This window comes from Heloderma suspectum, chromosome 14 (assembly GCF_057233095.1).
Source record: "Heloderma suspectum isolate Gila_16-S chromosome 14, 16-S_ref, whole genome shotgun sequence".
Lineage (NCBI taxonomy): Eukaryota > Metazoa > Chordata > Lepidosauria > Squamata > Helodermatidae > Heloderma > Heloderma suspectum.
This window is the reverse complement of record NC_139471.1, coordinates 11,423,980-11,444,477: the sequence shown is the minus strand read 5'-3', so window position 1 is coordinate 11,444,477 and position 20,498 is coordinate 11,423,980. Positions and strand designations below refer to the sequence as shown.

Sequence of the window (20,498 nt, the reverse complement as noted above, 5' to 3'; positions counted from 1 at the left end):
GAAGATGAGAACATAAGAAGAGACAGGCTGGATCAGACCAAGGGTCCATCTAGTCCAGCTTTGTGTTCGCAGTGGCCAACCAGATGCTTATGGGAAGCCCCAAGTAGGCCATGGATGCAGTAGCACCATTCCACTCGTGCCCCCCAGCAACTGGTGTACATACACGTACCGCCTCTGATCCTGGAGGTAGCACACAGCCATCAGAACTAGTAGTCATTGATAGCCTTCTCCTCCATGAATTTCTCTAATCCCCTTTTAAAGCCATCCAAATTGCTGGCCATCGCTACGTCTTGGGGAAGCGAATTCCATAGTTTAAAACTGTGTAAAGAAGTCCTTCCTTTTATCTGTCCGGAATCTCCCACCGACCAGCTTCATGAGACGACACCCCCAGGGCTCAAGTGTCATAAAAGAGTGAGTACAACTTCTCTGCCCACTTTCTCCACGTCATGCATAATTTTGTACACCTCAATCATGCCCCCCTTACTTGTCATTTTTGCTAAACTAAATAGCTCCAGATGTGTCAAGCTTTTCCTGCTAGGACAGCTGGCTGCTCCAGCCCCCTGATCATTTGGGTTGTCCTTTTCTGCACCTTTTCCAGCTCTCCCTTAAAGCGGAGCGCACGCGGAGGGGGTGCTCATGCGCCCATGACACTCAGCCCTGTAATGTTGCTGTTGCACATATGAACTGGCCCAATGCCTCCTCTGCTTCAGTTCTCCCCATCTGAACTATTGGGATAATGATACTGATCCACCTTACAGAGCCATTGTATTAAGATAATATAATTTAACACTTTGAACCCTCTAAAGAACAATAGAAATGGTCAGTATTTTTAATAAATGCAAAGTATTACATTCTTTCCATACCGAACACGACCACGTAAGAATTTCGCTTTTTAAAAGAATGGCTGTTTTCAAACAAGTCCTCTTTCCTGGTCTGCCACAGGGATCCCAATCAGCTGGCTTGCCTTACAGTCACCACGCCAAGTGGATTCATCATCCAAGGAGCCAGAGGGCTTTGCGATAAGCGCAGTTGGAGGTGAGCGTAGCTACGCTGCTCTGGCATGTATCCAGGTCACAAGTGGAAGGTTATCTTCACAACCCTCAAGATTACAGACAAAGGAAAACAAAACAAAAACATCACAGGAAGTGTTTGGATTCCAGGCGGGGTGGGAATTCCTATTGTCAGGGCTACAGGTAATCCTACATATCCAGAAGGGCAGGTTTTCCAGCCTAGGACCCTGCTGCAAAACACAGCTCCTGCTAAGCGGACGAGGCAGAGAAGGGGGAAAAGGAAGGTGCCCAGTAAGTAGCAAGTCTTTCCTCTCCGGCTTATTAGAAGCCCAGGAAGCTGCCTTATCTTGAGTCAGACGCTCAGTCCATCTAGCCCAGTACTGTCCACACTGACTGGCAGCAATGGCTCTCCAGGGTTTCAAGCAGTTTTTCCAGCCCTACCTGGAGATGCCGGGGATCGAACATTGGACCTTCTGAAAGCAAAACGTGTGCTCTGCCACTGATTCCTGGAATCGTAGTACCTTTTCAGGAACAATTTTATTCACTGCTTGAACATCAAACACTCTGCAGCAGTGGCGACAGCAGTGGATCTGCTGAGGTCAGGCAGTATCTCGGCAGGTGGGCCCCCCTGGAGATACCCCCTGCGCCCCATTATACTGCATATACCACCACCAACCGCTGCAAGTACCCCCTGCGCCCCATTATACTGCATATACCCCCTGAGACCCATTATACTGCATATACCACCAACAACCCCTGCATATACCCCCTGCACCCCATTATACTGCATATACCCCCTGCAACCCATTATACTGCATATAAACCCTGCAACCCATTATACTACATATACTAACAACAACCCCTGCATATACCCCCTGTGCCCCATTATACTGCATATACCCCCTGCAACCCCTATATATACCCCTGCACCCTGTTATACCGCATATAATCCCTGCAACCTGTACATATACCCCTTCACCCCCTATACTGCATATATCACCTGCAACCTGTACATATACCCCCTGCACCCCATTATACTGCATATAAACCCTGCAACCTCTGCATATACGCCCTGCGCCCCATCAGTCATCGCCACTGAGTCAGGCTATTTCTCCATCAAGCTCAGTTTTGTCTACACCAATTCGCAACAGATCTCCAGGGTTTCAGGCAGGATTCTTTCTCAGCCCTACCTGGAGATGCTGCAGGTCAAACCTGAGACCTTCTGCATGCAAATCAGGGGATCTACCTATGGCCCCTTTGCCAGCAATTGTTTTTTGTGACTTTTAGACCCCACCTTTCCCTTAAAAACACCCAAGGCAGCTAACAATAAAATCCAACAGTATTGCCATAAAACCGTACAGAAGTCAGACAAGAATGGATAAAGTATCACAAAAATGGCCACCAGCTAAAACCATAATTCAAGTAAAAATGCAGATTAAAACACAGCGCAGCAGAGAAAAACAGATCATAGACTAGTAGGGTTGGAAGGGGTCTACAAGGCCATCGAGTCCAACCCCCTGCTCAATGTAGGAATCCAAGTCAGAGCATCCCTGACAGATGGCTGTCCAGCCGTGTCTTGCATGCCTCCAGTGTGGGAGAGCCCACCACCTCCCTAGGTAATTGGTTCCATTGTCATATTGCTCTAAAGATCAGCCCATAGCCTAACCAGCTGTTTAATAAAAAGGCTTGCAGAAGAGCAAATGGTCTATACAGCTCCCTCCTTTAGCCAGAGAGAGGTGAGAGTGGTACATAAGCTAACTGTTGCCTGTACAAGGGGTCTCTGTCCCCAAGCAGTCTTTATTGGCATATTCACTATAGTTGCCCCTCCAATTAATTTAGTGTAATCTTTATTTAAAATACAATTTATCCTACCTTTCCTCAAGAATCCAAGATGGCTGACAAATTCAAGTTTGATAGAAATGTACAGGAAAAAATTAAAAACATAAAAGAAAACCCCATAGAAGCCGCAGGAAAAAACGTCATCCGCGACCAGGACTGGTCCCTGGCACCCTCAGGCAGCTGATGGCATGCCAAGGCAGACTGGAACTTACACTTTCCCAGCCTCACACCTGGCAGCTGGGTCTGTGAGGCACCATCTTGACCAGTGGAGGCTGGCTTCTCCGATGTCAGTGGGGTGGTCAATCCGCTCCAGGTTTCAGTCAGAGGTCTAAAGGAGCTTTAGAGCTGTGACTGGTCCAGACTGAAACCTGGAGTGGATTCGCCGCCCCACTAACATCGGAGCCGCCAGCCTCCATTATTCCCAAGGCACTGTGAGAAATTAAAATGGCTGCTGTCACGGCCATCACGAAGTAAGCTTGTGAATTCGGGACCAATGACATAGGATGGGCCCACTCAAAACCAGAAATAGCAGGTGCGCCATAAAAAAAATTCGAAATAATTTAAAACGTACGTAATCTATAATGTTAAAAGAGGATGCTTGTCTGTCTGTCTGCCCCTCAGCACCATAGTGCCAAGACCATGAAACACAGACACCTGAAACTTGGCATGCACACTAAAGGGACCCTAGGGGTGTGCACCTCAGGGTTATTTTGCTTTTAAAATGCATTAATTCATTTGAATTCATTTAAATGGGCCCATGTGGTTGACCGCTACAGTAACACTGTCAATCACCAGGGGCAGATTTCCCTAAGAGCATATAGCTTTGCAGCAGATAATGGTTTGAAGCCAGGGGGGACTAGGAAGCTGAGAGACAGGGTAGTGTGACTTCTTCCTCCCTCTGCTGTGGGGCAGCCCCATTCAAGGGAATGGAGTAGACAAACTCCTCCTTCAGGGGGCTACAGGGGTGCACCAGGGCAGAGGCCGTGCCGAGGGATGCCACTCACTCAGACTGAGCAGGCAGAATGTGTCCAACTCTAACAGCTGCATTAAGTTTGCTTTGCTGCATCAAACTAAAGGTTATTCGCTAGTTGGCAATAAAACAACCACCAGAAAACAATAAATAGCATGGTGAAACCATTAGCGGGAGGTGGGGGGATTTAAGGACTGGAAGATGTGCAATTCAAAGGCATTCCTAAAAAGAAATATGTTTGCGATGCAACGGAAGGCCATAAGAAAGGGAGCAACACAAGCCTCCCTTGTGAAGGAGTTTTGGAGCTTAGGCAGAAATACCAAGGTGACCCTTTCCTTCCGGTCCAGGATAAATGGACCCCCAAGATCAATCGTATCAGAGGGCCTCCAACTATGACCTTGGTGAGTGGGTTCGTAACCCCATAAGCTGGGCCTTCAGACATCCTGGTCCCAAACTGTACAGGGTTTTCAAGGAAATCACCAGTACTCTAAATCGGGCCTGGAAACAAAGTGGAAGCCACAGCAGTCTTCTCACCACGGGGCTCGCAATGTAGCCCCGCTGCTGCGATCTGGAACTGAAGTTTCAAAATTGTCAAAAGCAGCCCCATGCAGAGCACAGTGCAGTACTCCAGACGTGGTGTAATTCAGCCCTGCTGAGGATCACCTCCATGAAGGCTCCTCCTCCTTCAAATGTCAGCATCAGCAGCCATTCCAGCTCTACATCAGCCCTGATGAAAAACGATTTAATTTTTCCCCCTCTTCCCTCCGCATTCCTTTTTCCTCGTGTGCCGTGTCTCTTTAGATTGTACACCTGTGGGCAGAGTCTCTCTTGGTTTAATTATCACACGTAAAGCCGCTCCATGAGCCTTTTTGGCTAAAGAGCGGGATAAAAATCCTTTAATTCAGTAAATAAATAATGAAAAGCATGTGATACTAAGGCCAGATCCACATTCCCCAAGAATAGGCATAGGAAGTACACCAGCCTGAACTGACCAAAGGGACATCTGGCTACTGCCATTATTTTGGCACCAAGAGAGAAGACCTCAGACTACAAACCTGCATTTTTATGGGGAGTGCACCCCTATAGAATACAGGCTGAATCCTTCTTCCTGGATCAGCGATTCCACCCTATGCAGTTATGTAAAATTATATTTAATTAGGAAAAGAATATGGATGTATAGTCCCTGTAGAGATATAGATAGGTTTGTTGTTATATTTTGTAAATAAATGTAATGCGATTGTTAAATTTTGTTGTGCACTATAACTTTTAGTTGCCAAAAATAACTATTTGTGTAAACATATTGTCAGGATACCAAGTTTCTGTTGTTTGGGGGGAGCGTAACCCCGGGCAGTGCAGCCCGCTGTGGGAATGACAGTGGCTCAACTCTTTTTGACCCTGATGAGCCACGGTAGCGATATTTGAAGTGGACTGTTCCAAGAAGAACGGCAAGGGAGAAAGAAAGAAAGATTTTTTTAAAGTCCTGAAGAAGAAACTGTAAAGAGGCAGAGACAGGAAAGTGAAGTCCTGAAGAGGCTGGGGGAAAAAACTAAGTAAGAGAGGAGCAGCATTCTGCCTTTCGACCACTGTAACCTCTTTGGGGCAGAGACTTGTCCAAAGTTATTTTATTTGCTTGCAGTATAGTCTGAAGCACCATGTTCTCTACAGTACTATTCAAATAAAATAACAACAACGAGAACAAAAATTATGATGTCAACAGGTTGAAGATGACATTTGCAGAGATTCTGGTGCTCCACTGGTCATGTGACTAATACCTTAACACATGTCCTGAGAGAATGCTGAGAGTTGTAGGGCATTTTTCTGTCTAAAAATGCATAGGATCGCACCCTAAATCATTTATTAATTTGAATATTTGTTTTGCTTCCTTCCCCCGTCCCTTCCTTGTTAAAACAACCCTAGTTCTTGTTTTATAAGTTGCTCACTTGTTTCCCCACCCCACCCCTTTTCAGGGAAAAGGGGTCCTGGTGGGCTGGAGGCACTGCATACAACTTTGGGGTCAGCGCTTTTCTCCCTCATCCATTCCACGACTCTACGAACCCAGGTGCCATGGTTTCCACCACCCCACAGGGCTGCTGGTAGGAAAAGTGGGCTTACATCCTGATGAGGTGAATCTGTGCCTTAAGTTTTTACTTGTTGGTTCAGAACCTTAACAGCCGTCCCGGACATAATGGAAAGGGGAGACAGAATTGGGCGTCATCATATATTTATTTATTCATTTCATTTCTATACCGCCCAACAGCCAAAGCTCTCTGGGCGGTTCACGAAAACCGCCCAGAGAGTTTTCTATGACAAAACCTGGCCTTGGAATGAAATGGATCTGGATCAGGGGTGGGAAGCCACAAGCCTGGGGGCCAAAACCAGCCCGCCTGGTGGCCCAGATGTCCACACATTCCCTTTCCTCCAAGCGTTCTCCAACACACACCCAACAGTTTAACGAATGCCTCTTTTATACTTGCCAGGACCATGCTTTCCAGCAAAAAGGCGTTCACCTCTCCAATCACCCACTTGGCTTGTCTACCTCTGGCAGCTCATATAAGGCCAAGAGTGAAATGCACATGTTGCTGGCCTCAAATCCCCAAGAATTCTATCCATGTCTTCAGGCAGTATGCATTTAAAAGTATGCAACAAAACTAGACAAGCAGGCACTAAGGGTATGTCTATTGGCCAGCTCTGCCCTAACTGAAGCATCTAAATGGCTCGGGGCCAGGTTACCTGAAAGATCCTCTCCTCTCCATAAGTACCTGCCTGGACCCTAAGATCATCTTCAGTGGTCCTTCTCCAAGAGCCCCGTCAAAGGAAGCGAGGCAGGTGGCTACCAAGAAGAGGGCCATTTCTGCTGTGGCACCCCAGTTGTAGGAAAAAGCTTCCCAGAGAGGCTTGCCTGGTGCCTACATTGTGCCCTTTCCAGTGCCAGGTGAAGACCTATTTTCCAAGGCATTTCAGTCTTTTCATTCTGTTGTTTTAAACCTGTTATCATATTTTAAATCTCTGCATTGCTGCGTTGTTTTCACTTTTAGAATGTAGTTTAAAACTTTTAAATTTTATATTGTATTTTATGCTGTATTTTGTGGTTTTAATTGTTGTGAACTGCCCGGAGAGCGTTGGCTAATGGGAAGTACAGAAATGTAATAAATAAATAAACAAGTCAACTTGTCACAGTTTGCAACCGAGTGGTCCTCTCCCCTTTCAGGGCCAGACTGAGAGAAAGCAGCACCTGTGGGAGTCATTATAACAACTAAAGAAATATTCTGGATGGAGTGATGTTCCCCTCTGTCCCACAAATTCAAGCCAAACGTTTTTCCATGGCAAAATGTACATAATAGCATTTAACATTTGGCATTTATTATTTGTTAAGATCATGGCTGCTGGTTTTATTGTACAGTGATTGTGTTAGCCTAATCTGTATTTACATTGTAATTTTAGCATTGTAAACCACCTGGATATGTTGTACATGGCCAACGGTATAAAAATATTTCGAAATAAATGAAATAAATAAGATGCAATAGCCCTCTGACCGCTCAAAAAAGCTCCGTTGGATGACTGAGCAGGCACAATGGTGATAAAAAAGTGAGATTTCTTTCCCATCGTTGCTGCCATGGAATAGGTTAAGATAAGCTCTAACCTGAGCTAGATCGGATTCATCGCATGTCTTCGTCCCTGTTGGTTCGTTGCCACTAGGTCCTTGGACCACTGTGGAACCAGCTGGAGGGTGCTAGTGGGGTGAGAACATTCAGAAATAACCATGTCAACAGCCTGGGTCATTTCCCCATTCCAGAGGTCAACTAGGACGTTAGAGAGAATCACCAGCCAAAGCAGACAGAAAATCCTCAAGAGTTTGGATCCATGACTGTCCAACCAGATGGAGACTGATCAATGACCAACCACCCAGATGACAACTGACACCATCCTAACAGGTCCACCGTCCCTGAGAAGGTGACGGGTCCTGGCAAGCCTAAACTCAACTCAATGCCAAGCTTTCACTAGTGACAGACCACAAAACACTTGTTCCTGCATCCACAGAATCACAGAGTTGGAGGAGGACTTTAGGGCATCTGTTCCAACTCCCTGCTCAATTCCTGAAACCCAGAGATAGAGTAACCCTGACTGATGCCTGACCAGCCTCTGTTTAAAGACCCACAGCAAGGGAGAATCCACCACCCCTCCAGATACCTGGTTTTGTTGTCAAACTGCACTTACCGTCAAGAAGTTTCTCTTAATGGACAAACGAAATCTACCCTCCTGCAACTTACGTGCATTTGATACATCCCTGCCCACTGGGGCAGCGGAGAACAAGTCTTTGCCCACTTCTGTACACCAACCCCTTCAGGTGTTTAAAGTGTGCTATCATGACACTCCAGCCCAGTCTTCTCTTCTCCAGGTTAAACATACCCAGTTGCCTTCAACTCCTCCTCTTAGGGCTCGTTTTCAGTACTGTAGTGAAGCCAGGGCTCCCAAGGACGCAGTGTTGGGACTTTTTCATTAGCAGGGACCCTGCCACCACCTTGCCACCCCTTGCTCAGAATCCCCTGTTCCCTCTGAGCTCAGCTGCAATCCTCACCGTAGCTTGGGGGGAAATGTTTTTCCCCAGCAACAATATATTGTTCCATGGTATAACGCAACGTATTTTGGGGTGGCTTGGTCCTGAATGGGAAATGGACCCATTAGCTTTCCAAAAGACAAGCTTCTGTTGGAGATGAAAAGTGCGAGGACTGGCTTGTTGTCATCATCAACACAGCTGGCTGCAATTCTGAAATTTCTGGGGGGGGGTGGTGGCTATAGGGACTGTCATAGTGCATGCTTGCACTTCAAAACTGGCCACTACAGGTATTGTCAGCACTGACTTGCAGCAGCTTTTAAGGCAGGATTCTTTCCTAGCCCTACCTGGAGAAGCCAGGGATCAAACCTGGGACCTTCTATACACAAAGCAGGGACTCTACCACTGAAATACAGCCCTTCGCCAATATTCACTGTCCTCCTCTACTCATTGCAATTTGTCTACAATCTTCTTAAGGGGCAGCGCCATAAGGAGCCTTGGTCAAAGGCAGCTTTCAATTTCCTATCAGAGTCCATGCAGCGCTAAACCTGCTCTGTGGGGTGCGCATGGGCAAACACACAGACATATAGCCCAATGGCCAAAAAGACCCCAGTGGTCAGAAACAGTAACTGTACGTGTACCGATTCTCCCCTAGATTTCAATGAATACTTTCCTGCTGGATCAGACCATAGTTCAGCAGCCTGTTTATGACATCAACCATCCAGATGTTTCTGAGAAGCCCAGAGTCAGAGCACAAATGTAACAGTCCTTGGATGTTTGTCTCCAGCATGTGGTACTCAGAGGTATACTACCTCTGAACTTTAGGGTTTAATTTACCTATCACGGCTATTAGCCCTCAAAATGTTCACCTTCCAAAATTCTGCCTCTTCTTTTTATAGTCATCTAAACTAGTGTCCATCTACTTTAGAATGTTCTTCTGTTTCCAACCTGCTGATCAGAAACCTTGCTCTCCTAGGACTCATGTCTACTCCCAATACGCCTAATTCATATATTACTCCTGGATCTTTGTGCTTTGGAGGTCAGACCCCCACCTCTGCCTTGTGCTTAGATTCTTGGGCAAGTGACTTTTCTCTTAGTCTCACCAGTTTGCCTTCTGGGAAATGAGTGTTTGGTGACTGGCCATGTCCACCACGGAAGCCATTTTAGGAGTGATCAATTGCCCTATGGCAGCCATTTTGTGAAAGTGCCCATGGCACGCTCACAAAATTCCAAATGTGCCCATTGACCAAAAAAAGGTGGGGACCCAGGCATTACTCCCTTAAGGGATGCATGGAATCCAGTTTACGGCACCTGTATTGGCTACCCAAGGAAAGATAAGCAAGATCCCTTCTTGCAACGGCCAACAGAGGCATTAGCGATGGGCAACTGTTGAGAAGAGCGAATGGAAAAATCCACAACCATCATCACTGCAGCTTGCCTTGGCCTTCCTCTGAGGGAGAAAGTGGAGAACCCTTGTGGATTGCAGAAGAGCACAGTCAATTCATAGAGAGTTAGGTCCATTAGGTATCGTCCTTATTCTTATTCTCTGTGAAACAAGTGTACCCCCAAAACAGTCTCCTGTGGCCACATGCTACAGGAGAGGAGCGATAGTGAATGGGTAACCTGTCTTTCATGAAAATTTGCCCACCATTATTGATCCAGTATGACTGGGAACCCCTAATAAATTTCCAAGAAACCTTAGAGTCCCCCACCCATGTCAGCTTCAAGCACAGCTTGAAAAAACACTGCTATAGACCTGTTCCACGCCCCCATATATTGTTAGAAGGCAGCCCCCATAATTCCCAGCCATCATGGCCAAAGGTCAACGATGCTGGGAGTTGCAGTCCAGCAACATCTGGAGGGCCCCAAGTCCCACACCCCTGTTGACTGATCTGCAATATCTTAACCCCCAACACATAACAGCAGGAGTGTCTAGAAAGACCAACCTTCCCCAACCTGGTGCCCTCCAGATGTTTTGGACTACAACTCCCAGGATTCCTGGGAATGATGGGGGTTGCAGACCAACACATCTGGAGGGGCACCAGGTTTGGGGAAGACGGAGACAGATGTAGTACACCATAACACTGACCAAGGACGTCCCAAGGTACACCACAGTCTAAAGACTCAATATAATGACCAATACATTCAGAAAATGGAATATGTATAGTATCTGTTGTTGCTGTTTTTAAAAAGGAGGCGTGGTGTACTGCATACTGGTGACGCTCACTCCACACCAACCAAAAAGTAAAAAAATTGGTACACTGATTATCAGAAAGAAGTCTAGAAGGGAGACATTTGCACCTCTCTCCCTTCACCATGGGGAATATGATGTGTACCCAAACCGTTGTGCTATGGGAGGGGAGCATTTTCAAGCTTTATCCAGTTAACAGCCAGGAACACAGATCTATGTCTGCAGAAAGCAAGCTGAGTATACTGGTGTTTATATATGGCTTCACAGCCACTCCTCTAATTTTACCCGTGGCTCTTGATCTTTAAATACTTGGCTTTGAAACAGGGTGTGAAACCTCAGTTCCAAAACAAATCAATGGATGATGGTGAGTGTGCTCAGCACAAAAAAGGATCTAATGCAGCATCCGGGAAAATAAAATTACAACAGCAATTCCACCTGCTAGAAGCCGAACTAAAGGGAAAAAGGAGTGCCCTTAAATTCGGGGCACAATCCTGAAAACCAAGCAGGACGTCACCTCTTATGCCCCTGACCACCTCCAATGGCTCCTATGACTTTCATGCCCACCCCGAATTTAAAGAGGTGTGCGACACCCTGAAGAATCAAACTCTTGATCTAAGATACTACAACAAGATAATCAAAACCTCATTACAATCCTTGTTCCACATTATGCCAAAAGCCATTAGTGTGGAATTCTGAATGCGACATCAGGTGACCATTTTGGAGGCACAAACACACAGATCCAACTTCCAAAATGTTCTGAGCTCATCATCAGCGTTTCGTGGTTGGGAAACCACACAAGTTTGGTAATGAAAACCTGGATTCAAAGCTCCTAAAACATATAACTGGGAAGAGAAAGGAGGGAGGGAGGGAGGGAATGGGTTGCTACCCATATGCCAATTAAAATATACAGTTCTGCTAAGACAGATTCAAATTTCTAAGTTAACCTACAGGAAAAACATCGAAGCAGCTAACAGCTGCCGAGCATACAAACGCGCACCAGCCCAGAAGTGGAAAACGGCACACAAGAATGTATTTCCATGTTTGTTAAAGCACACAAACACACCCATTTCATGTCACTTACATGGTAAGAGGAGCCACCCACCCACCCAAACTGTCTCTGTTCCGCTTTGAATGTCTAGGTCAGGATTTTTCGTTCCCCCCCAAATCCAACAAGCCACAACAGAGCGGCCACACTGCCATTTCTAAAGATCAGACCCAAACCTCCAGCAATCGTGACAGTCACAATGATTCTCTTCTTTTTGAAAACAAATTCCCCAACCCTCCACATTTGCAGTGCCAATAAACCATCATTCTAATAATAAAAATAAAAAAAGGAAGCCATTCTTTTGCATTTCCTTGCTACTGCCCCCACTGCCAAAACGCCGTTTTCTGTGCATGATCAGGTGTGTCGTAATGAAGAATGAGCGATGCACAGACGCTGTTTCAAAAGACACTGCCTAAAAGACAGCACCGAGCTGGGTTATGTCAGAGGTCCGAACCCAAGGCGAGAGTCTGTAGCGTGGAACCACAATATCAAAACACACGCGTGCGCGCGCGCGCATAGGCCTCCTTACAACCACAATGCACAACCAAAACAATGGAAGTCAAACAGGGGCTTTTAAAAAAAAGCAAACCACCACCCTTGGACAAGATGGCAACGCTTTAAGATGACGCAAAAAAAAAAAGAAAAAGAAAAATCATAAGTCAGTCTCTCTCTGTTCAGAGCACCCAAAATATAGGCGGTCGCCTACAATTATGCTTTAGTAGTAGTAGTAGTAGTAGTGGTAGTTGTTGTTGTGGGGGGGGGGGGAGATGTGCAGGGAACAGAAAGAGGTGTTCGAACAGGCCCACATCTGCTTCAAATCAAGGGCAAGCCTCCCTTCTCCATCACTGAAGAGGAAATGCATTTTTTTTTTTTGGCACAATTTTGCTAATAATAATGATAAGGTCCCTTTGAAACTTTGGAGTGGGGTGGGGTGGGGTGCGAGGGGGGGGGGGAGCTTCAAAACCAACGCCCTTACGTCAATCCTCCTTTCCCCCGCTGCAAAATCCTCATTCTTCCCCTCGCCCCAATAAATGAAAGCTTCGCGAATACATGCACCCAGAGAAGATTGTAACCCGATGCTTTTTAATTTCATTTGCTTTTGCACGGAGAAAGAGGGAGGTTGCACACCCTTCGCAAACGGTGCAAAGGCGGCCCGGGGGTGGGGGGGGGGCGAGGGAGAGTGTCTGAGATACGTCTACATGGGAGGGGGCTGCAACCCCTTAGAAGACAAAGGGGGCGGTGGAGGGGGGCAATGGTGGCTTGTAGGAAGCCCCCCAAGCACCCACCCCCCGAATTGGCCTGGGCCAATGCTTCCCTCGTCTGCCTTGCTCAGTCTCCATTTTAGAGCTGCCTGGCCTGCCAGCAACCCACCCCCCTCCGCGCCCGCCCCACAGAAAAGCCCCCCAGGACCCCCCTGAGCCCCCAATACCCACCTGTTGTGGTTGTGGGGAGCCGGGTGCGCCTGGGGAGCCGGTTGGCGGGGGGAAGTGGGGGCTCGGGGGTCAGGATGGCTGCGGATTAGAACGGCGGCGGCGGCTGGACTTTCCCAGGCTTCTGGCGGCTGCTTCCCAGCGTCTGCTGCGCTTGCCTCCGCCTCCTCCTCCGCCGCCTCCTGCGAAAAGGCCTGTCAATCCCCGGCCTGGAGTGAGCAGCTCAGCCCGCAACAGCCAGGCAGGCAAAAATGGACAGCGGCGCCTGCCGGGCCCGCCGGGGAAAGCAAGCAAGGCGGGTTTGGCACAAGAGGCGGGAGGGAGGGAAAGAAGGGAAGGAGGAAAGAAGGAAGGAAGGAAGGAGAAAGAAAGGCAGGTGCGAAGAGGAAGGAAAGGAGGAAAAGAAAGCCAGCAAGAAAAGCAGAGAGAGAAGACAGACAGGTGCAAGAAGGAAAGGAGAAGGCAGAGAAAGAAGGGAGTAGAGAGAAAGACGGGTGCAAACCGAGCAGGAATGAAAGAAAGCAGACAGGTGCAAGGAGAACGAGAAGGGAAGGAAAAGGCAGAGAAAGAAGGGAGAAGAGAGAAAGACGGGTGCAAACAGAGAAGGAAGGAAAGAAAGCAGACGGGTGCAAGAAGAACGAGAAGGGAAGGAAAAGGCAGGGAAAGAAGGGAGTAGAGAGAAAGACGGGTGCAAACCGAGCGGGAAGGAAAGAAAGCAAGACAGGTGCAAGAAGAACGAGAAGGGAAGGAAAAGGCAGGGAAAGAAGGGAGTAGAGAGAAAGACGGGTGCAAACCGAGCGGGAAGGAAAGAAAGCAAGACAGGTGCAAGAAGAACGAGAAGGGAAGGAAAAGGCAGGGAAAGAAGGGAGTAGAGAGAAAGACGGGTGCAAACCGAGCGGGAAGGAAAGAAAGCAAGACAGGTGCAAGGAGAACGAGAAGGGAAGGACAAGGCAGGGAAAGAAGGGAGTAGAGAGAAAGATGGGTGCAAACCGAGCGGGAAGGAAAGAAAGCAAGACAGGTGCAAGAAGAACGAGAAGGGAAGGACAAGGCAGGGAAAGAAGGGAGTAGAGAGAAAGACGGGTGCAAACCGAGCGGGAAGGAAAGAAAGCAAGACAGGTGCAAGAAGAACGAGAAGGGAAGGACAAGGCAGGGAAAGAAGGGAGTAGAGAGAAAGACGGGTGCAAACCGAGCGGGAAGGAAAGAAAGCAAGACAGGTGCAAGAAGAACGAGAAGGGAAGGACAAGGCAGGGAAAGAAGGGAGTAGAGAGAGAGACGGGTGCAAACCGAGCGGGAAGGAAAGAAAGCAAGACAGGTGCAAGAAGAACGAGAAGGGAAGGACAAGGCAGAGAAAGAAGGGAGTAGAGAGAGAGATGGGTGCAAACCGAGCGGGAAGGAAAGAAAGCAAGACAGGTGCAAGAAGAACGAGAAGGGAAGGACAAGGCAGGGAAAGAAGGGAGTAGAGAGAGAGACGGGTGCAAACCGAGCGGGAAGGAAAGAAAGCAAGACAGGTGCAAGGAGAACGAGAAGGGAAGGACAAGGCAGGGAAAGAAGGGAGTAGAGAGAGAGACGGGTGCAAACCGAGCGGGAAGGAAAGAAAGCAAGACAGGTGCAAGGAGAACGAGAAGGGAAGGACAAGGCAGGGAAAGAAGGGAGTAGAGAGAGAGACGGGTGCAAACCGAGCGGGAAGGAAAGAAAGCAGACGGGTGCAAGGAGAACGAGAAGGGAAGGAAAAGGCAGAGAAAGAAGGGAGAAGAGAGAAAGACGGGTGCAAACCGAGCGGGAAGGAAAGAAAGACGGGTGCAAGAAGAACGAGAAGGGAAGGAAAAGGCAGAGAAAGAAGGGAGTAGAGAGAAAGACAAGTGCAAACCGAGCGGGAAGGAAAGAAAGCAAGACAGGTGCAAGAAGAACGAGAAGGGAAGGACAAGGCAGGGAAAGAAGGGAGTAGAGAGAGAGACGGGTGCAAACCGAGCGGGAAGGAAAGAAAGCAAGACAGGTGCAAGGAGAACGAGAAGGGAAGGACAAGGCAGGGAAAGAAGGGAGTAGAGAGAGAGACGGGTGCAAACCGAGCGGGAAGGAAAGAAAGCAAGACAGGTGCAAGGAGAACGAGAAGGGAAGGACAAGGCAGGGAAAGAAGGGAGTAGAGAGAGAGACGGGTGCAAACCGAGCGGGAAGGAAAGAAAGCAGACGGGTGCAAGGAGAACGAGAAGGGAAGGAAAAGGCAGAGAAAGAAGGGAGAAGAGAGAAAGACGGGTGCAAACCGAGCGGGAAGGAAAGAAAGACGGGTGCAAGAAGAACGAGAAGGGAAGGAAAAGGCAGAGAAAGAAGGGAGTAGAGAGAAAGACAAGTGCAAACCGAGCGGGAAGGAAAGAAAGCAAGACAGGTGCAAGAAGAACGAGAAGGGAAGGACAAGGCAGGGAAAGAAGGGAGTAGAGAGAAAGACGGGTGCAAACCGAGCGGGAAGGAAAGAAAGCAGACGGGTGCAAGGAGAACGAGAAGGGAAGGAAAAGGCAGAGAAAGAAGGGAGAAGAGAGAGAGACGGGTGCAAACCGAGCGGGAAGGAAAGAAAGCAGACGGGTGCAAGAAGAACGAGAAGGGAAGGACAAGGCAGGGAAAGAAGGGAGTAGAGAGAGAGACGGGTGCAAACCGAGCGGGAAGGAAAGAAAGCAAGACAGGTGCAAGAAGAACGAGAAGGGAAGGACAAGGCAGGGAAAGAAGGGAGTAGAGAGAGAGACGGGTGCAAACCGAGTGGGAAGGAAAGAAAGCAAGACAGGTGCAAGGAGAACGAGAAGGGAAGGACAAGGCAGGGAAAGAAGGGAGTAGAGAGAGAGACGGGTGCAAACCGAGCGGGAAGGAAAGAAAGCAGACGGGTGCAAGGAGAACGAGAAGGGAAGGAAAAGGCAGAGAAAGAAGGGAGAAGAGAGAAAGACGGGTGCAAACCGAGCGGGAAGGAAAGAAAGCAGACGGGTGCAAGGTGAACGAGAAGGGAAGGAAAAGGCAGGGAAAGAAGGGAGTAGAGAGAAAGACAAGTGCAAACCGAGCGGGAAGGAAAGAAAGCAAGACAGGTGCAAGAAGAACGAGAAGGGAAGGACAAGGCAGGGAAAGAAGGGAGTAGAGTGAGAGACGGGTGCAAACCGAGCGGGAAGGAAAGAAAGCAAGACAGGTGCAAGGAGAACGAGAAGGGAAGGAAAAGGCAGAGAAAGAAGGGAGAAGAGAGAAAGACGGGTGCAAACCGAGCTGGAAGGAAAGAAAGCAGACGGGTGCAAGGAGAACGAGAAGGGAAGGACAAGGCAGGGAAAGAAGGGAGTAGAGAGAAAGAGGGGTGCAAACCGAGCGGGAAGGAAAGAAAGCAAGACAGGAGCAAGAAGAACGAGAAGGGAAGGACAAGGCAGGGAAAGAAGGGAGTAGAGAGAAAGAGGGGTGCAAACCGAGCGGGAAGGAAAGAAAGCAAGACAGGAGCAAGAAGAACGAGAAGGGAAGGACAAGGCAGGGAAAGAAGGGAGTAGAGAGAAAGAGGGGTGCAAACCGAGCGGGAAGGAAAGAAAGCAAGACAGGAGCAAGAAGAACGAGAAGGGAAGGACAAGGCAGGGAAAGAAGGGAGTAGAGAGAAAGAGGGGTGCAAACCGAGCGGGAAGGAAAGAAAGCAAGACAGGAGCAAGAAGAACGAGAAGGGAAGGACAAGGCAGGGAAAGAAGGGAGTAGAGAGAAAGACGGGTGCAAACCGAGCGGGAAGGAAAGAAAGCAAGACAGGTGCAAGAAGAACGGGAAGGGAAGGACAAGGCAGGGAAAGAAGGGAGTAGAGAGAAAGACGGGTGCAAACCGAGCGGGAAGGAAAGAAAGCAAGACAGGTGCAAGAAGAACGGGAAGGGAAGGACAAGGCAGGGAAAGAAGGGAGTAGAGAGAAAGACGGGTGCAAACCGAGCGGGAAGGAAAGAAAGCAAGACAGGTGCAAGAAGAACGGGAAGGGAAGGACAAGGCAGGGAAAGAAGGGAGTAGAGAGAAAGAGGGGTGCAAACCGAGCGGGAAGGAAAGAAAGCAAGACAGGTGCAAGAAGAACGGGAAGGGAAGGACAAGGCAGGGAAAGAAGGGAGTAGAGAGAAAGAGGGGTGCAAACCGAGCGGGAAGGAAAGAAAGCAAGACAGGTGCAAGAAGAACGGGAAGGGAAGGACAAGGCAGGGAAAGAAGGGAGTAGAGAGAAAGACGGGTGCAAACCGAGCGGGAAGGAAAGAAAGCAAGACAGGAGCAAGAAGAACGGGAAGGGAAGGACAAGGCAGGGAAAGAAGGGAGTAGAGAGAAAGAGGGGTGCAAACCGAGCGGGAAGGAAAGAAAGCAAGACAGGAGCAAGAAGAACGAGAAGGGAAGGACAAGGCAGGGAAAGAAGGGAGTAGAGAGAAAGACGGGTGCAAACCGAGCGGGAAGGAAAGAAAGCAAGACAGGAGCAAGAAGAACGAGAAGGGAAGGACAAGGCAGGGAAAGAAGGGAGTAGAGAGAAAGAGGGGTGCAAACCGAGCGGGAAGGAAAGAAAGCAAGACAGGAGCAAGAAGAACGAGAAGGGAAGGACAAGGCAGGGAAAGAAGGGAGTAGAGAGAAAGAGGGGTGCAAACCGAGCGGGAAGGAAAGAAAGCAAGACAGGAGCAAGAAGAACGAGAAGGGAAGGACAAGGCAGGGAAAGAAGGGAGTAGAGAGAAAGAGGGGTGCAAACCGAGCGGGAAGGAAAGAAAGCAAGACAGGAGCAAGAAGAACGAGAAGGGAAGGACAAGGCAGGGAAAGAAGGGAGTAGAGAGAAAGACGGGTGCAAACCGAGCGGGAAGGAAAGAAAGCAAGACAGGTGCAAGGAGAACGAGAAGGGAAGGACAAGGCAGGGAAAGAAGGGAGTAGAGAGAAAGACGGGTGCAAACCGAGCGGGAAGGAAAGAAAGCAAGACAGGTGCAAGGAGAACGAGAAGGGAAGGACAAGGCAGGGAAAGAAGGGAGTAGAGAGAAAGACGGGTGCAAACCGAGCGGGAAGGAAAGAAAGCAAGACAGGTGCAAGGAGAACGAGAAGGGAAGGACAAGGCAGGGAAAGAAGGGAGTAGAGAGAAAGACGGGTGCAAACCGAGCGGGAAGGAAAGAAAGCAAGACAGGTGCAAGGAGAACGAGAAGGGAAGGACAAGGCAGGGAAAGAAGGGAGTAGAGAGAAAGACGGGTGCAAACCGAGCGGGAAGGAAAGAAAGCAAGACAGGTGCAAGGAGAACGAGAAGGGAAGGACAAGGCAGGGAAAGAAGGGAGTAGAGAGAAAGACGGGTGCAAACCGAGCGGGAAGGAAAGAAAGCAAGACAGGTGCAAGGAGAACGAGAAGGGAAGGACAAGGCAGGGAAAGAAGGGAGTAGAGAGAAAGACGGGTGCAAACCGAGCGGGAAGGAAAGAAAGCAAGACAGGTGCAAGGAGAACGAGAAGGGAAGGACAAGGCAGGGAAAGACGGGAGTAGAGAGAAAGACGGGTGCAAACCGAGCGGGAAGGAAAGAAAGCAAGACAGGTGCAAGAAGAACGAGAAGGGAAGGACAAGGCAGGGAAAGAAGGGAGTAGAGAGAAAGAGGGGTGCAAACCGAGCGGGAAGGAAAGAAAGCAAGACAGGAGCAAGGAGAACGAGAAGGGAAGGACAAGGCAGGGAAAGAAGGGAGTAGAGAGAAAGACGGGTGCAAACCGAGCGGGAAGGAAAGAAAGCAAGACAGGAGCAAGGAGAACGAGAAGGGAAGGACAAGGCAGGGAAAGAAGGGAGTAGAGAGAAAGACGGGTGCAAACCGAGCGGGAAGGAAAGAAAGCAAGACAGGAGCAAGGAGAACGAGAAGGGAAGGACAAGGCAGGGAAAGAAGGGAGTAGAGAGAAAGAGGGGTGCAAACCGAGCGGGAAGGAAAGAAAGCAAGACAGGAGCAAGGAGAACGAGAAGGGAAGGACAAGGCAGGGAAAGAAGGGAGTAGAGAGAGAGACGGGTGCAAACCCAGCGGGAAGGAAAGAAAGCAAGACGGGTGCAAGGAGAACGAGAAGGGAAGGACAAGGCAGGGAAAGAAGGGAGAAGAGAGAAAGACGGGTGCAAACCGAGCGGGAAGGAAAGAAAGCAGACGGGTGCAAGAAGAACGAGAAGGGAAGGACAAGGCAGGGAAAGAAGGGAGTAGAGAGAAAGACGGGTGCAAACCGAGCGGGAAGGAAAGAAAGCAAGACAGGTGCAAGAAGAACGAGAAGGGAAGGACAAGGCAGGGAAAGAAGGGAGTAGAGAGAAAGACGGGTGCAAACCGAGCGGGAAGGAAAGAAAGCAAGACAGGTGCAAGAAGAACGAGAAGGGAAGGACAAGGCAGGGAAAGAAGGGAGTAGAGAGAAAGAGGGGTGCAAACCAAGCGGGAAGGAAAGAAAGCAAGACAGGTGCAAGAAGAACGAGAAGGGAAGGACAAGGCAGAGAAAGAAGGGAGTAGAGAGAAAGAGGGGTGCAAACCAAGCGGGAAGGAAAGAAAGCAAGACAGGTGCAAGAAGAACGAGAAGGGAAGGACAAGGCAGGGAAAGAAGGGAGTAGAGAGAAAGAGGGGTGCAAACCGAGCGGGAAGGAAAGAAAGCAAGACAGGTGCAAGAAGAACGAGAAGGGAAGGAAAAGGCAGGGAAAGAAGGGAGTAGAGAGAGAGACGGGTGCAAACCGAGCGGGAAGGAAAGCAAGACAGGTGCAAGAAGAACGAGAAGGGAAGGACAAGGCAGAGAAAGAAGGGAGTAGAGAGAAAGACGGGTGCAAACCGAGCAGGAAGGAAAGAAAACAAGACAGGTGCAAGAAGAACGAGAAGGGAAGGAAAAGTCAGAGAAAGAAGGGAGTAGAGAGAAAGACGGGTGCAAACAGAGCAGGAAGGAAAGAAAGCAGGTGCAAGAAGAACGAGAAGGGAAGGAAAAGGCAGAGAAAGAAGGGAGTAGAGAGAAAGACGGGTGCAAACCGAGCAGGAAGGAAAGAAAACAGACAGGTGCAAGAAGAACGAGAAGTGAAGGAAAAGGCAGAGAAAGAAGGGAGTAGAGAGAAAGATGGGTGCAAACAGCAGGAAGGAAAGAAAACAAACAGGTGCAAGAAGAACAAGAAAGAAAGGAAAAGGCAGAGAAAGAAGGGAGTAGGGAGAAAGAAGGGAGTAGAGAGAAAGACAGGTGTAAACAGAGCAGGAAGGAAAGAAAACAGACAGGTGCAAGAAGAACGAGAAGGGAAGGAAAAGGCAGAGAAAGAAGGGAGTAGAGAGAAAGACGGGTGCAAACAGAGCAGGAAGGAAAGAAAGCAGACAGGTGCAAGAAGAACGAGAAGGAAAGGAAAAGGCAGAGAAAGAAGGGAGTAGAGAGAGAGACAGGTGCAAACAGAGCAGGATGGAAAGAAAGCCAGCATGGAAAGCAGAGAGAAAAACAGGTGCAAAGAGAACGGGAGGGAGGGAGGGAGGGAGGGAGGAAAGAAAGAAAGAAAGTCAGAGAAGGA

General features: G+C 48.8%; 1 protein-coding gene across 9 annotated transcripts in view; it reads right to left on the bottom strand.

Moving 5' to 3' along the window:
* The window catches only part of PRRC2B (proline rich coiled-coil 2B), a 77,771-nt gene extending 64,560 nt beyond the window's left edge, over positions 1–13,211 (bottom strand). For all 9 annotated transcript variants that reach the window (XR_014785850.1, XR_014785849.1, XM_084820607.1 and 6 more), the window contains exon 1: positions 13,041–13,211. The gene's annotated coding sequence lies outside the window, so the exon portion shown is untranslated. The remainder of the gene's footprint in view (positions 1–13,040) is intronic.
* Positions 13,212–20,498: the final 7,287 nt, after the last annotated feature.